At 57.1% G+C, this 16,755-nt stretch overlaps 1 protein-coding gene across 1 annotated transcript in view; it reads right to left on the reverse strand.

The window, feature by feature from the left end:
- Nucleotides 1–16,449, reverse strand: part of Pak4 (p21 (RAC1) activated kinase 4) — a 42,175-nt gene extending 25,726 nt beyond the window's left edge. The window contains exon 1 of the mRNA XM_006986283.4: nt 16,263–16,449. The gene's annotated coding sequence lies outside the window, so the exon portion shown is untranslated. The remainder of the gene's footprint in view (nt 1–16,262) is intronic.
- Between the last annotated feature and the right edge of the window lie 306 nt (nt 16,450–16,755).

The raw sequence follows: 16,755 nt of genomic DNA on the forward strand, positions 1-16,755 counted from the left end.
CACAGGCCTGTGGTAGAGCGCTTGCCCAGCAAACACAGGAGGCCCTGGGTTCAATCCCCAGTGCTGACGGGGGAAGGCAAGCGACAGACTGAGAGAGACATTCACACGCCGCGTATCTGACAAAGGCTAGCGTCTAAGATAAAGCACTCACAGAACTGAACAGTAAAAAAGCAAGCAGTTCAGTGAGAAAGTGAGCAGACGCCACTCGACATGTCACCAAGGCAGATCCACAGATGGCAGATAAGTACCCCGAGTGTTCAACAGCATTAGCCATTAGGGAGACACGAACCCACGCGACTGCGGGACAGCGCTCACCCTCACACAGGAGGTAAGGCACAGGACAGTCTGGGGGGCAGCAAACGAGACAGCGCTCACACTCACACAGGAGGTAAGGCACAGGACAGTCTGGGGGGCAGCACCCTGCTCGCTGTACCGCTGCTGGCAGCAGAACGCGCAGCCACTCGGAAAGCCGCCTGGCACCCTCCTTAGAACCGGTGCCTGCCGCACCACCAAGCAATTACACGTGCGGCGTCTGCCCCAGAAAAACGGAAACTTGTGCTCCACATAAAAACGACTATGGGAACGTTTACCGAGGCTCTCCTTGTAACAGCCAAAAAACCAGACACGGGCAGATGTCCTCCCTGGGCGGATGGTGAAACACCCTGGGGTATCTGTGAGTGCCACCCAGCAACAGCAAGGAGGGCCTCCCAACACACGCTACCATCTGCAAGTGTCTCCCAAGAACTAGGCTGCATGAATGAAGACCATTCCAGAAGGTTCTCCACGGAATGATTCTACTTATGTAACAACCCTACAATGAGAGAATTATAAAACTGGGGAATGGCCGGGCGGTGGTGTCGCACGCCTTTAATCCCAGCACTCGGGAGGCAGAGGCAGGCGGATCTCTGTGAGTTCGAGGCCAGCCTGGTCTACAGAGTGAGTTCCAGGAAAGGCGCAAAGCTACACAGAAAAACCCTGTCTCGAAAAACAAAAAAACAAAAACCCCTGGGGAATGGATGCCCAAGGTTAGGGGTGGAAGCGGTGTGGCTGTAGCAGGCCGGGGCGGGGGAGGGGCGACTGTGAAGGAATGTTCAGCCTTGACCAGATAGCAGTCCACATGATGGTTGAGGACCTAGGTGGCTTTGCAAGCTGTTACCACTCAGGGAAGATGGGGGAGAATGTGAAGATGTAGCTCATAATGCCTGACAACTGCAATGGGAACCTACAGGTACCTCGAAATGTAAGCTGACTTAGGAGTATCAGTAATCTATTTAAAACGACTTGAGACAAAGCCTCGTTAGGCAGTCCAGGCGGGCAGGTGTACACCACCATGCTCACATCTTTTAGCCTTGAATGTGCTGTTCTTCTCTCAGTTTCTTCTTCCACAAACTAGTTCATGCTTCTCTTTCTGGCCTCAGCCCACATGTCTCCCCCTCCAGGAAGCCACCCTGGTTTTATGGATGGGCTTCATCTCAGCAGCTGTCACTTTGTTGGCCCCTCTAGACTGGTGTTCTCTGAGTGCTGATCCTGGACTCAGTAGGTGACCCCCAGCCTGGCCCGAGGGCTAACAGGTCCAGTGAAGGGACGAAAGGAACAAGGACCATACTGCTGATGGTTGCCAACCTCTGGGCTTAGAATCACCACAGAAACGTCTCTGGTGTGTCTATGAGGGTGCTTACAGAAGGTTAGCTGAACAGGGAAGACCCCCCCCAAACACACACACACACACACACACACACACACACACACACACACACACGCAGCACTAGCCCATGGGCTGGAGTTCAGGGCTTTGTAAAATGGAGAAAGTGAGGGGCTGGAGAGATGCTCAGTGGTTAAGAGAGCGTGCCGCTCCTCCAGAGGACTGGGGTTCAGTTCCCAGCACTCGTGTTAGGTTGCTCACTACTACCTATTGCTCCAGCTCCAGAGAATCCGACACCCTCTTCTGGTCTCTGTGGTGCATGTGTGCGCACACTTGCGCACGCACGCACATGTTCCAGCACAGAGAGAAAGCAGAGTACCAGCATTCGACCCTTTCTGCTTCCTGCTGACAGACATCAAGTGACCAGCTGCCCTCCCAGTCAGGATACACTGTCCTCAAACCCGAGCCCAGACAGGCCCTCCTTCCTTCAGTGGCGTCTGTCAGGGGTCGGAGCACAACCGGAGTAACTCCCACAACTGCCACTGAGGACACCAAGAGGTGCCAGCTCTTCTGAGGGCTCCACTGTGATGGACTAACCTTACGTGGTTTCCAAGTAGGAAACAAGGTTCCCTGAGGTGGTGGTAGGGTTTGCACATGCCTCCAAACTACGAACTCATCAGCACAACTGGGTGACAAACCCCAGCTCATCTGGACTCTTGCACAGGAATCACTACAGTGGCCTGTAGTGGCTTTGTAAACCAGCTTATCAGGGTGGGTCAGGGCCAGAAAAGAGAGCCATCCTGCTCAGCCATGGCCCTCCAGGAGACATCACAGCCCCTTTATAGAGAGAGCATAGGCCTATTTGGTGACCATGGATCTCCCAAGTTCTCCCCTGCTGGGCGGGGCTAGGGGGCGGGGATAGGAGGCAGGGCCTGGGTGGGAGGAGCCCAGAGCAGGCTAGTTTTCACCTGGACCCTGCTGGAGAACTCCCCTGCTAGCTTCCTTCACTGGTTGAGCTCTCAAGAGCAAAATACCAGACCGAGCAAGCTGGGGCCAAGGGCTGCCAATCTCACGCTACCAAACAGTTTACACCCAGGGAAAGATCCGGGTGCTGCAGGACTGCAGGGGTGTGGCCCCTGGGACTTTGACTTTGGGCAGGGGACCCAGAGCAGGAGTCTCTGTTCTCCTCTGGCAGTGAAGGAAGGAAGGGCTGAAGGCATGAGCTAGCCCCCAAAGAGCTCACTTCCGGAAAGGGGCTTGCCTCGGCCGCCAGCGCTTGTCCTCTGCTCTGGGTGGCACCTGGGATGTTTGCTGGATACCCAGGCACTGAAGTGAACCCAGGTTTCCACACCTTGCACAGGGTTCGACTTTGCACTGCAGAATAAGCTGAGCCCTGTGAGCTTCTGAGTATGTGCACGTGCTGGCCAGTCCCTCTGCCGCTGTCCCATCTCCCTGCCCACCCTGGCCACCCTGGCCACCCTGGCCACCCTGCCCTTGCCATAACCCAGCAGGCCCCGTGACTCCTGCTGCAGGAAGGGACAAAAGCCCCGGAACCCTCAGACCCAGGCCGTGAACCCAGGCCAAACACTGCGGCCCTCCCGGGCTCTCCTCCTGTGACACAGGAACATCCTGGTCCAGATGCCCGGCACCAGTTCCACAGGGGGGAAGCTGCTATTTTAGACAGTTTATCACATCACTGTCCTGAGAGCAACGGGAGCCCCTGGTGGCTCGCCTGGGCCCCTTGCTGGAGACATGGGACGCCAGGGAGCCCAGCTACAAGATGTAATGTGCGCACCATGCGCCTGTACAGGCATGGAGGAGGGGCTGATAAGGCTCCATTACAGAGGAGGACCACGAGGCTCAGAGAAATAAGGCGCCAACCCCAAGTCTCACAACACACGTCTGTGGCAGGTCGGGTCAAAGTCCACTCGCTGCACCTCCAGCATTCTTTCATTCTGTCACTCAGCCACGTTTTGTCTGTTTAGGACAGTCTCCCTATCCACCCTGGCCTGGCCTGGAGCTCCAGGACTCCTCACAGAAGGTGCTAGAAGCACAGGTATGAACCATCATGTTGTTGTTGTTGTTTTTCCTTTTAAAATTTGTATCCTCAAAGTTAACTTGACAGACATGCAAACATTAAGTCACTGAATCACTGAACCCAGATGTTCACCCACAGCAACAGCTTCACACACACACACACACACACAGACACACACACCCACCCCCGCCCCACCCCACCCCGCCCCTGCCATGGCAACTGCAGGGACGGAAGGCTGTTCAAGAGGCCTTGGACCTAGTCTGGACCAAATCAGACAGAAGAAAATTGGATCTTAAGGTAACTGCGAAGTGTGAGGCTATTATGGAATTCTTGTCAACAGACAGATCTGAGAATTCCGACTCAAGTACACAATGCTTAGAGTTAGTTTTGAAAGGATCACCTGGGATGGGGCTGCAGACGGCAGCTGCTGCAGGTGGCGACAGACGCCTGGGTGGATAGGAAGCCGCTCTCAAGTCTGCATGATGTAACACAAAGGTGTCCCACGTTTATGAAGGGAGATGCCCGGATTTCCGTGAGTCTGTGGGAGCACGGCCCTCCTCAGCCATGACGCTAACAACAGTGATCAGACTCTCAGGACACAGCGACAGCAGTGCTCGGCCTCACACGCTGACTCATCAGTTCCCCAGCCACCCTGGCAGGGAGCCAGCCATCACCCCCAACTCCAGATGTGGGAACTGGGACGCCTGAGCTCTGGCCTTACCCAAGAAAGCGAGGAAGCCGTCCTCGAGGGGCAGGGAGGTGGTGCGGCCCCAGCTCGTGGGAGTAACATAAGCCCTGCGATGTGATTGGTCCCATCTTTAACACAAGCCCTTGCTGGCGCTGAAGCAGGGTCAGCAGGCTGTTCAAGTCCTGGCAGCCAGAACTGTAACGGCAGTGATGACCAGACACAGGCCCACAGAGTGGCTGGAGGCTGCAGGCGACAGACACAACCCCACGACACTGCAGCTCTCTGTCCCAGGAGTGGGAGGCAGGACCAGTGATGTCCCCTCCTGCCCACGGAAGATGTCCTGGGCCTATAGGAGCCATACTTCCTCCAGCCTCCCTGGAGAAACCAGCCAGGGACAGGGAGAGCAGACATGCATGGGCAAGATGGGGGGGTGGTCACAGAAATGTGTATGCACATGTATGCGAGTGTGCGTGCAAAGTAGTGCCCAGTCCTGTGGATGGCCCAGGAGAGGTGGTTGCCACCCCACCAGGCACAGAAACCTACTGTGTCCTCCTCCACTGCCCGTCTGTGACTACAAATATCAGTCCTGCCTCCCCAGAGCGTGCTGTGACCTAATCACTTGGTCAGATACTTACAAAGCACAGGAATGTCCCTGAAAGCGAATACAAGTGTGCCATTCTCCCCCTCAGGCCACCAGAGGCACTTTGAAAAACGCTACAGGGAGGGGTGGTGTGTCCCATGTCATGGGCCTGGGCCTCTGCCTCCCCTAAGCCTGGCCAGTCTTTCTGCTGATGAAATGGGAACCAGCCAGGAAGTCACTCCTCTGAGTGAGGCTGATAGCCAGGCGGGAAGGGCAAGGCCAGTACCCAGAGGCCTTTCTCCAGGCCACCCTCCCCCACCTAGGGCCACCAGAAGTCTGGGGCCTGCTGAGGAATGTGAGGAATGAAATCATGCCTGGTGCAGCCATCTCTGGGTCCCTCCACCTCCAGACACTCTCAGGACCCATGGGGTCCAGCCAGCAGCCTCTCCCAAGAGAGAAAGCCTGGGCCATCATTCAGTGGCCTGCTGCACCTGCTCACACTGCCAGCCCTCTCCTCAGTTCCCTCCAGAAGCCCTGGTCCCCGCAGGGCCCCCATCTACAGCACCCAGGCCAGGCATCCCCCAGCACCCTTATCAGTGTGTATGGCGGACAGCTGTGACCAGCCAGCGGCTGCATGGCTGATTCCCAGATGGGCAGGCTTCCCAGGTACCCTGACCTCTAAGTCAAGACCCCCTAAGTGAGAGACTAGCTGGAGGAGGAGACACGGGGACAGTGACCCCGCCCCCGCTGACACATGGAGATACAGGGTATCCCCAAACCCCACTAAGCCTACCAAGGCCCCCCTTGCTCCCTCCTGCCACACTCTGGGGAGACCCCAGCAGAGTCTTCCACATTCCTCAGTCTGTTCCGTGATAATTAAACAGTAAGCTGATTAGTCAAGGAAAACCTTTAATTAGTCCCTGAAATCATTTAGGAAAATTACAGCCTCTCTGGGCACCCTACCCGTCCTCTGCAGGGCCCAGGATGGTACCACAGAAAAAGCAGAGAATGGGGGAGGTCTCCACCCTGCAAAGTCAAATCTGGGGAGTCAGATGTCTTACGGGAGTAAAGGGTAGAGAGCTCTGCTCCATCATAAAGTAGCCGGAATGAACCCACAGGAGGCAGGCAAGACCCCTGCTGGGAAAGTATGACACCTCTGAGGGCCACGAGAAAAGACATAAATAGACAGACATAGCACAGTCATGGATTTGGGAGGGGGAGGCAGGCAAGATGGCTCAATGGGTACCAACCTGAGTCCAATCCCCAGAAGCCACCTAAAGATGGAGGAAGAAAGCCAATGTCACAGGATGTCCTCCGGCCCCCACAAGCACACTGCAGCACATTTGTGCACACCCTCATACATGTGCACCATGCACACTGACTCAGAAATGAGAAGTGAAAATTACAAGGGTAGACAGCCCGAGGGCAGAGCGAGAAGGTGCCTGACTAGGCCTTTGGGTTTTGAAGGCCACTGAGAAGCTGCCCTGCCTGATGACTGCCCGGGAGATGCCAATCACATGGTGGAGACATCAGGATCATCTTGGCACCAGGCCGTGACTGCACCAACGATTGCCCACGGTGCCAGGCTCATGTTTTCATCTGGAAAATGGGTCAGATGGGTGTGCCCGCCCCGCCCCCGGGTTCCAGGACCATAGCATGCACCTTCGGCTATTTCCCCACTGAAGGCCTCAAGAGGATGTGCAGCCTTACAGAACTTCCCAGGCAGAGGTTGTGTTAGGCCTTCTGCCCCAAGCAGGGCAGCCCCAGGTGGTTGAGGCCAGGAGAGAGAGAGACTCCAAATGAGCAGCACCTCAGCCTGTGACCTCCTCAGGAGGTCACAACAGGCCAGCATGCACTTGCTGGGACAAAGAGAAACAGTCCCTTTTGTATTTCTGTGGCAGCATTGGGAGGAGCTTGTGTGGGGCAGAGCCTCCCAGCATCTTGGAGCACAGGGAAACTTAAGGAGCACATTCTAAACAGGAATACACACTACGGAATGAAAAATCCAGAGTGACCAGCAAGATTTAAATGTGGCCTTACCCCCAAGGGGGACCTGACCCCCACGTCTTCAGTTCCTCAAAGGCTCCCAGAGACTCTCCCCACAGACATCCACAGGAGCCAGGCTAGGGCCAGAAGGTTCTCTAGGCAGCCTGCCCACAACGCCTCCCTACTTGGGTCCCCCAGCACACACTCTGGCAATGACTGTAGTCCACCACATTTACAAGCACTGGATACAGGCCGTAAGAACAGAGTAAGGGACAGGTAACAGCACTGGGAAGCTGGCCGCGGCGGGGATGCGCCATAAACGGACAGGGACCAGGGACCAGACCAGGTCACAAGGCCATCTAAGCAGCGACGTGGAGTACAGAGACAAGGACGCAGCTGCCCGGCTTGTCCAGCGGGGGGTGCACTGGAGACTTCAGAGTCAGCAGTCCCCCAAAGGGGGCAGCAGTCAGTGGAGAGGAGGAGACGGCCAGGGCTCTCAGGGCTCTCGGAGCAGTGAGAACAAAGGCTCTAAGGTAGGACTTAGCCTGGAATGATCCAGGAACCCTGTGGCAGAGGAGAGAGAAGAGTGGCCTGAGGTGAAGGCCCTCACCAGGGCTCCTGGCTGTGCCGACACGGAGGAAGGCGCCTGTGGGGAGGAGGAATCCAAGAGTCTGTGGCACGGGCTGCGAGGGCAGCTGCAACAGGGAAGAAATGTGTCAGGCGCCAGCCAGGTGACACTGGGCAAGGAGACAATCCTGAGAGCCCAGGGGGAAGAGTGAGGAAGGGTGAGGACCAGACCAAGGTGTGCAAGTCAAGGGAGACCATGGGTCAGACCTGCCCCGGGGAAGGCGGGCTGAAAGGCACGGCCTGCTTCCAGCTCCTTGTTAGTGTCACTCTTTGGTCAAGCTGTGTGTCCCTAAGCTAGACTGAGCCTAGCAAGGGATGCCTGACTTCTGGGCCGGGCCCCTGGGGCTTCCATCTAGGGCCCCTGGCACAGGCCTTATCTCTTATTCCTCGAGGGCATAAGAATTAGAATTTACAGAAACACAGGTGAACAAGTGCTGTCCCAGATTTCTGGAGGCTGAGACAGAAGAATTGCCATGAGGTTGAGGCCAATCTGGACTCCACTGTCAGACCCTGTTTCAAAACACACAAACCAATCCATAAATAAAACTGGTCCAAGGTCAACCAGAAAGTCTGGCAGTACCAAGCGCTGTCGAGGGCCGAGGATGTGGGCTGGGCGACACGGAGCAAGGCAAACACTCATCACTATCGACTTGGCTCCCGATGGTGAGGCACCCTGCCCTCTGCCCTGGGAGTGGCCTGTGGGGAAAGGCATGCATGGCCAGGGACCAGGAGACCCTGGGAAGAGGGCACACACACACCCCAGCACAGCAGGGGACTCACACACAGATGTGGTACACAACGGGGTGAAGGAGGTATCAATGTACAGTCAAGCAGATCTATCTCACAGAGCTCAGGGGAAGAAGAGGTACAAGGACGAGTCACTGGAAGATTCCATGTGTGAGTCTGAAAGCAGCCAAGATGGCACTGTGATTCAAGAGTGGCACATCTGTCATGAAGAATAAACACCATGGCTAGCTACCAAGGGCTGGGTAGACCCCATGAAGGGCATGATCCCAGGGAAGATGAGTGGATGCTATGTCTTCTGTCTGTCTCCCGAGATGGGGCCGAGCATGTAGGGCCACCTTACAATGCCTGCTGGTTCAGATAATTGTATTTTATGCATTGTTCTATATTTGACAATTAGTAACAAGTCTTTAAAAAGGTGATAGAATCAGGGCTTGGAGAACTAGTTCAATGGGAAAAGAACGTATTCTGTAAGCGTGAGGACGCAAGTCTGGCTGCCTGTACCTATAACTCCATGGGTGGAGACAGAAAAGGTCAGCTTCTATGCAGTGAGAGACCCTGTCTTCCGGCAGGAGGGCAGAGCTCAGTACAGGCACACACCCAAGGTCCTGCTCTGCTCTCTGCACAGAACACACAGAGAGTCGTGGAGAAGGCTGGAAGGCATGGCTCTGGGGTGAAGTCCTTACCTAGAATCCCCCAGTGAGGGGCTGGGGTGTGGCTCTGGGGTGAAGTCCTTACCTAGAATCCCCCAGTGAGGGGCTGGGGGTGTGGCTCAGTGGTAAAGTCCCTGCCTAGAATCCCCCAGTGAGGGGCTGGGGTGTGGCTCAGTGGTAGAGCCCCTGCCTAGAATCCCCCAGTGAGGGGCTGGGGGTGTGGCTCAGTGGTAAAGTCCCTGCCTAGAATCCCCCAGTGAGGGGCTGGGGGTGTGGCTCAGTGGTAGAGCCCCTGCCTAGAATCCTCCATTGAGGGGCTGGGGTGTGGCTCAGTGGTGGAACCCCTGCCTAGAATCCCCCAGTGAGGGGCTGGGGTGTGGCTCAGTGGTAGAGCCCCTGCCTAGAATCCTCCAGTGAGGGGCTGGGGTGTGGCTCAGTGGTAGAGCCCCTGCCTAGAATCCCCCAGTGAGGGCTGGGGTGTGGTTCAGTGGTAGAGCCCCTGCCTAGAATCCCCCAGTGAGGGCTGGGGTGTGGCTCAGTGGTAGAGCACCTGCCTAGAATCCCCCAGTGAGGGGCTGGGGTGTGGCTCAGTGGTGAGTTCCTGTCTCCCATGCACATACGCCCTATCTTTAATTCCTAGCATCTCCCGTGCACACACACACACACACATACACACACACACACACACACACACACACACACGCGCGCGCGTGCGCGCGCAAGCAGCAAAACACTTACATACATAAAATAGAACTTGTGCTACAAATAATTATTTTTAAAAAGAAAATATGTGCGCCTTTAACCCCAGCTCTCAGGGTAGATTGATCTCTGTAAGTTCAAGGCCAGCCTGGTCTACAGAGCAAATTCTAGGATAGCCAGGGCTATGAAGAGAAACCCTGTCTAGAAAACACACACACACACACACACACACACACACACACACGCACACAGGTAGTATAATCACAAATGCTGTATGTGGACAAGCATTTGAGATGAACTATCTCTGAATGGGCTACTGTGGAGATTTGTAGGGAAAGAAAGAAAGGCAGGCTGTGGAGTTCTGTGAGCAGGAAGGAGGGAGGGGTCCCCACGAGAAGAACAAGGCTGCCTTAAGGAGGAGTCCCTAGCTGGGGCGAGTGTGTGGAGAAGTCTTCGGTGTCCTGTTTCTTCCCCTGACCATTTTTACTGCTGACTGTGGGGACAGACAAGAGGGCTAAGCCTTGGCATCTGTCCTGAGGTGAAACTGAACCTGGGCTCTGGAACCGCACAATGGGGCTTTATCAGAGTTCCTGGGGCGGGGAGGGGTGGGACATCCTCTCTGAAGGAGGCCCCACCTGCCTAGGTCCCTTCGGAGCTCCCCTGCAGCCTGGAATGAAAACACCGCGCTGGCAGTGGCCACAGCGCTAGCCACAGTTAGCGGCAGCCCTCCTGGTCCAAGCCAGCCCTGCTCGCCGTGGCCGGCTGTCCTGCCTGGCCAGCCCGCCGGCTCTTCATTTCCTGCCCTACCAATGGAGACGTGACGCCGGGCTGGTGACTGCAGCCAGTGAGTTCAAGGACACACTCAGAGCGGGGCCTGGCGGCTCACACCTATAAACCCAGCACTAGGGATGAGAGGACAAGAAAGCCACTAGTTCAGGGTCAGCCTGAGCTACACAGTGAATCCCAGGCCAACCTGGGCTACAGTGTAAGACCTTTTCTCAAGCAGAGCAACACAGAAAACACAAGAATAGTTTAAACAAGAAGAAAGGCTGAGCATTAAGCCCATCCGCCTTCGCCCTGCATTCTGCCTGTTGAATATCTGTCTCCAGATACCCCTTCAAGGAAGTAGCATTACCACCACATCTTTGAAAATAAGGTCTAGGAAGCCCAGGCTGGCCCTGAACTCTGTCCTCCTGCGTCCCTCTTGAATGCTGGGATCACAGGCACATGCTACCACACCCAGCCAGGGGGCTTCATCATTATCCCCGTTTCCAGATCCTGGAGGGCTCCAAGGCAGACAGGAGCCATGACTTGTCTCGGGTCACACATTAGAATACCCTCTGCTGTGACCCGGAGCTGTGAAGGCAAAGTACAAGATGTGAGCCAGGTGTGATGGTCCACAGCTGGAATCCCGGCACTCGGGAGGCTGAGGCAGGGGGATCGAATGACACACACATGGTGGTGTGCCCCATTTGAGTGAGAGCAAAAGGGAAGGAAGTGCTTGTAGAACAAAAGTAGTGAGAGAGAATTCTGACCCCAGGAACAAGGCACCGTGTTGGGAAAGTGACCAGCATCCTAGACACTGTATCTCCAGACTGCGTGTGGTTTCCAGGATGACGTAGTGACTAGGTAATCCATGCACGTGCAGAACAACGTGCCTTCGTAAATGAAAATGCAGGAAGAGAATGAGGTCAGTGACAGATGGCTCCAGGGTCCTTGTGCAGAGCCCTGGCACACGTGCTGGGGTGGGGGGGGAGGTGGAATTGGGGGAGGGAGCGTGTGTGAGCACTGTGCTTCAGGTAAGGCCGGGGACAGGACGCCAGCAGACGACACATCTGGAGAAGCCATCAAGTCACAGATTATGGAGGCCTCACCAGGCTCTGAGCTGAGGAACACTTTGCATGCAGAAGTCCCTCAATCTGCCTTAGGCTTGGCAGGCAGGGAACTGAAACCATCCCGTTTTACCAGGAAGAGGCTAACTCTTCCCCAGAGGATCCCGGGAAGGAAGACCGGCCAAGTGATATGGCAGACCAGGACTGACTACAGCCAGGGAAGCCCCCAGCGCCCTCTGCATCACTGGGAAGGAAGAGCAGGACACAAGCAGCCCCAGGAGACAGGCCGCAGTGAGCCGTGGCTTCTGTCGTGGCTGTCACTGTGTGCTCCCCTGGGGCCGGGGAGTTCCCCTTCTGACCTTCCTTAGCACCCCCCAAACCTTGCTGTGGGCCAAGGCGTCCTGCAGACAATAAGCCTCGGCCCCGGATGAGGGGGGGGGGCAGTCCATTTCCCTGCCGTGACTTGGAAGACTTGGAAAGGGCCGGCTTCCTACTGGCAGCATTCTGATGGGGAGATGGAAGGAACAGCTGCTGGGGACACCCCTGACCGGCGTCTGCCAGGAAGTCTAGCTCATCACAAGCCACAGGCCAAGAAGGGTGCACAGCAGTGCACAAGGAAAGGAAAGGCAGGGTCGTGAGGGTGCCAGGGGACACGGACTCAACACCCAGCACTCCTCGTGGCCAATGGGTCCCCAGGGAACTTGTCTGAAAAGAACTGACTAGGTAAAGCCCCTGGGAATAGAAATGGACACTGTCCAGTCAAAGCTACTTTCAAACCACTGGAGGGCTGCCAGGATAACCAGTGATTCTGGAGCCCTGAGCCAGGGTTCAAATCCTGGCCCTCCTCCGTCCTGACACTTGCCTGCTGGGTACTTTAGACACGTCTCCTGTCTCCCCGGGTCTGTTTTCTCGTGTCTGAAGTTGCAGAATCCACTTCCTAGACTGCTGCAAAGACCACGTGCGTTAATTCACAGAGGGCCCCGCTCCATCGTGACCCTTCCCTCCCATCACCACGTCCCTGCTGCCTCTCCCACAAGCCATCCCTTTGGCAGCAGCCTGGGTTACCTTGGTTTTGGGGGGTATCTGATCCCACCTCCTGAGGTTACAGGCATGCACGATGAGTCTGGGATGACACTGAGATGGACCCAGGGACTCACCGCTCTACCAGCTGAGCCACATCCGCAGCCAGCCGAAGCAAGCTTCATAAAGAGAAAATTACGGCAGCCAAGCCCTCCCTGTGATGCAGACTGGAAGCCAAGCTCCTCACCTGGCCGGCCCTGCAGCACTTGGCCATGCACGCCGGGTCCCCAACACCACCGTCCGCTCAGCTCCACTCCCCCGCACCGGCGCAGGCCCGGGCCTCTGCACCTTCGGAACCCTCCACCTGCTCTACTTCCCCACTCTCCGTTCAGGGCCTGGTTCACTCCTTCTCACTGAGAAGGGGCCAGATGTCCCTTTCTCCAGAAAGCCCCAGAAACTCCCCCTCCTACCCCTCTGACCTGGGTGTCACCACCCGGGGACAAATCTGCCAGCCTCTGTTAGCCCTGGGAACGATAACCACAAAGGCCGAGTGTAACTAGGCCTTTCCCCACATGTCTACCCTGGGAGGTGTCCTGAAGGGAAGAGGCCCAGAGCTGGGGCCAATGTCAGGCTCGCCCTACCTGTGGCCAAAGCCCCTGAAGTCTGCCCTCTGCCCTCAACACGGGACCATGGGCATCAGGTACCGAGGTCACACGGCCTGCCTCCTCAGGTGGTCTCACTGCCTGCAGTGATGGGAGGCTCATCACGTCCAGCCTGAGGAAAGCATCCCAGCCAGGGCCGCAACTGTCCCAGAGAACAAGAGAAGCGCTGTGCGCTGCTGGGAAGTACACAGCACAGCGCTCCTGGAGAGCATTTCCCAGCATCGGGGCCAACTGCGGTCTCCACCACAGGTGGGAGCCCAGACACTCTGTGGCCATGACCCACAAGGAAACATTCTAGAACATTCATCACAGCACAGTGACACTCCAACAAGCAACTGACCACATGGCCACCAAAATGTGAACGGATGACTCCTATGTGACGTGTCACGACAGAGAAATAATGCACGGAAAACAGGTGACCCCTGCAAGGCGTTCACAGTGCAGGACACTGTGTGGCCTGTTCAGGTAACACTGCATCTGTGCACTGTGACCCAGTGGACATGAGCCACCCAGGGAGGGGCTTCCACAGGACTGAGGCCACCCCAGCCTAGGGAGGCCAGATCGGATCTGCTGCGGGGGCTGCTCAGGTGGGCTGACCTGACGACTATCAGCCTCCCTACCGCCTTCCTGGTGGCTGTGCAGCTCCAGTTTCCCAGGGAGCTAGAACGGACGAGAGGTGCTGGAGAGACAGACGGCATCCCTGGGTGTTCTCCTGGGTCTGACAGGGAGGCCGGGGTCATCCTGACACTGTGAAAGCTCTGCTTCCCTCTCTAGTCTACCACAGAGCATAAGGAACAAAACTAGTCAACAGAAAAACACTCACAAACTCAGCAGGGGGTGGTGGCCCACGCCTTTAATCCCAGCACTCAGGAGGCCGAGGCAGCTGGATCTCTGTGAGTTTGAGGCCAGCCTGGGCTACACAGAGTTCTAGGACAGCTAGGGCTACATAGAGAAACCCTGTTTCAAAAAACAAAACAAAACAAAAACCCCCAAAACCCAAAACTGGTCAGCACCAAGGCAGGGGCCCAAAGCTCGGTCTCCAATGATACAGGCCCCATCTCTCCTTATCTGTGCCAAGCTGGTACTGCGAGCCCGGGAGGCTGGGGTGGCCTCCCAGATCTGGTGCTGGCAGCAGGCCAGTTCCCTGACAGTCAGCAGCAGTTGGGGGTTGGCTGGCTGTGGGAAAGTCCAGAGTTATCGGCAAGACTAGGGCTCCCACAGCACGCCAGGCCACCCGGTGCCTGCTGTATGCCGAGCAGTGCCTGCTGTATGCCGAGCGAGCGTCTCCACACCAGCACCCTCATCAGACCCACTCTGCAGAGGAGAAAGCTCTGCAGGGTCCGCATAAGTGGCCCTCCCCAGGTTCAGCTCCTGGGGCTGTCCCCTGGCCTCTGCTAGCCCAGGAGGGCTTATGCACATATTGCTCTTTCTGACCTTGTCCCTTCCTGTCCCTCTTACTCATCCTTCAGAGCTTCCTCGAGGGACTTTCCAAGGACAGGAACCTCAGGACAGACCCAGAGCATGGGCACTCTCCTTGTCCTAGCGTCATTCAGAGGTGACTCAGTGTCCCTGGCTGAGGTCTGGCTCCAGCCTGCTCCCACAAGAGACTGAGCAGGCCCTGGGTAGGGCTGTGTGGTTCTTGTCCTCTTGCCACCATCCCAGAAGCCAGCACAATGCCTAACAGCCCGGAGTGCTGGCAGCCAGCGGGTGCTCCAGAAGCACCCTGAACCAGCAGCAGGTGCCCACGCCCCCGGGAACCAGGAAAAGGCAGAATGGGCTCTCCCACACACGGAGGAAGAAAGCAAAGGCCAGAGCCGCCCAGGGCTGGCTAAGAGTGACCACAGTGGAAAGACGACTGGCTGGGACAGGACCAAGCCTCGCAACAGCAGCAGCTGAAAGGGTGGGAGCCACTGAAGACCACAGGGACAGCATGTGGTGTTAGGAGAGGGAACTCCTAAGGTCACACCCACCCAACCAGAAGCTCACTGGACTCTGGGCCACCCACCAACATGCCACTCCCCCTCCCCTCCCAGGTCACACCCTTCCAAGGAGGCTAAACACTGTCTTCCCGCCCAGGGAGTGGCCTGGATGTCTGCTTCCAGGAACAGACCTCCTAGGAAGTGGACAGTGGGGCAGGTAGGGGCAGGAGCTTCGATCAGCTTTCTTGGCGTTAGTTTTCCTATCTGGAAAATAGGGGTGTTCTTTAATACCCATCTCGCAAGATAAGGGACGAAACAAGACCAGGCATACACAGTGTGTGCTGTCTCGTTAAACATTAACCAGCAGCAAGATCCTTTGAAAGGAAGGAGCAGGCCACAGCAGCACTCTGGGCCATCGCTGGGGAGCTGGAATCTCAGCCGCTCACCTTACTCATTAGCTGACCCGGGGCAAATCACTTAGCGTCTTAATAACAGCGTCGGCCCCAGTGATGTGCTGGGCGCCAAATGAGTGTGTTCGCAGCGCGTTAACGCTGAGAGGCGAGCCTAGCCTGTCATCAGGGGCTCACCAGAGTGTGGCCGTCGGTATTTGTGGGAGGGGGCTCCCTTTCTTCGCCGGGACGCACTGTTGGAGGCTGTTAGACGTCCCCGGCCCCCTCCCCCGGACGCGCCCCGCTCGGGCTTTGGCTTTCGACCCCACCGAACATCTATCCATGCCCGTCAGATGTTTATCTTTGCACTCTACCTCCGCCCTGTCTCACACACCCTTGCACCTACACCTCGCTCACCGACTCCCCACCCCGGCCGCCGCCCCTTCTCTGGGTTGTGACCCCGGTCCTTCCAGGCTCGCCCTCTTCTCCAGCTACCGCGCGCCCCCTTTCCTGAGAAGCGTCCCGCACCCCCACGCAGCATTCCAAACTTTACACGATTTCACACTCGGCCACGCCCCCTCCGCGGGTCTAACCTCGGGTCGCCACGGCCCCCTCCCCCACCCTCGGTTTTGACCCGCGACCCTCTTCCGCGCGACCCTTTCCACCAGAGTGAACTTTGACCCCCCCGGCCCCGCCCCCCACGGCTGCTCCCCCCCCCCCAGCGCGTGCCCGGACCTCCCACCCCAACCACAAGCTTCCCGCACGGTAAACCCCCTAACCTACCGGCTTGGCGCCGCGGTCGCTCGCGGCCTGGCTGCTCGGCCCGGAACTCTGGCTCGCGCACCGCCTTCAGCGGTCCCGCGCCGCCGCTGCAGCGGCCACTGCCGCCGCCATGTTGAATCCCCAACGAACATCCGGGGCCTCCCGTACTCCTCGCCGCCCACTGGTCCCCATAGCAACGGAGTTGACCGGGTGTGGGGCGGGGCCTAGGCAGGGGCGGGGCTATGCGTCGGGCAGGGTTCCCCGCAGCCGCTGCTGAGAGGTGCGGATTGTCCAATCGGAGACCTCGGGAGAGAATGCGGCGCCGAGATTGGAACATTTGGAAAAGGTGCGGGGACGCTGAGTCCCCGCCCACTCAGATTCTTAAAGCGGAAATGACGGCTTTCTTGTCAGATTGCTGCTGGCTCCCAAAGATGTAAAGACAGTGGAAGACTGTACATAAAGCACTTCTTATGCCTGTGTTAGCACACGACCGGTTCTGGAATAAGCGGGTACC

This window comes from Peromyscus maniculatus, chromosome 1 (genome assembly GCF_049852395.1).
Source record: "Peromyscus maniculatus bairdii isolate BWxNUB_F1_BW_parent chromosome 1, HU_Pman_BW_mat_3.1, whole genome shotgun sequence".
Classification (NCBI taxonomy): domain Eukaryota; kingdom Metazoa; phylum Chordata; class Mammalia; order Rodentia; family Cricetidae; genus Peromyscus; species Peromyscus maniculatus.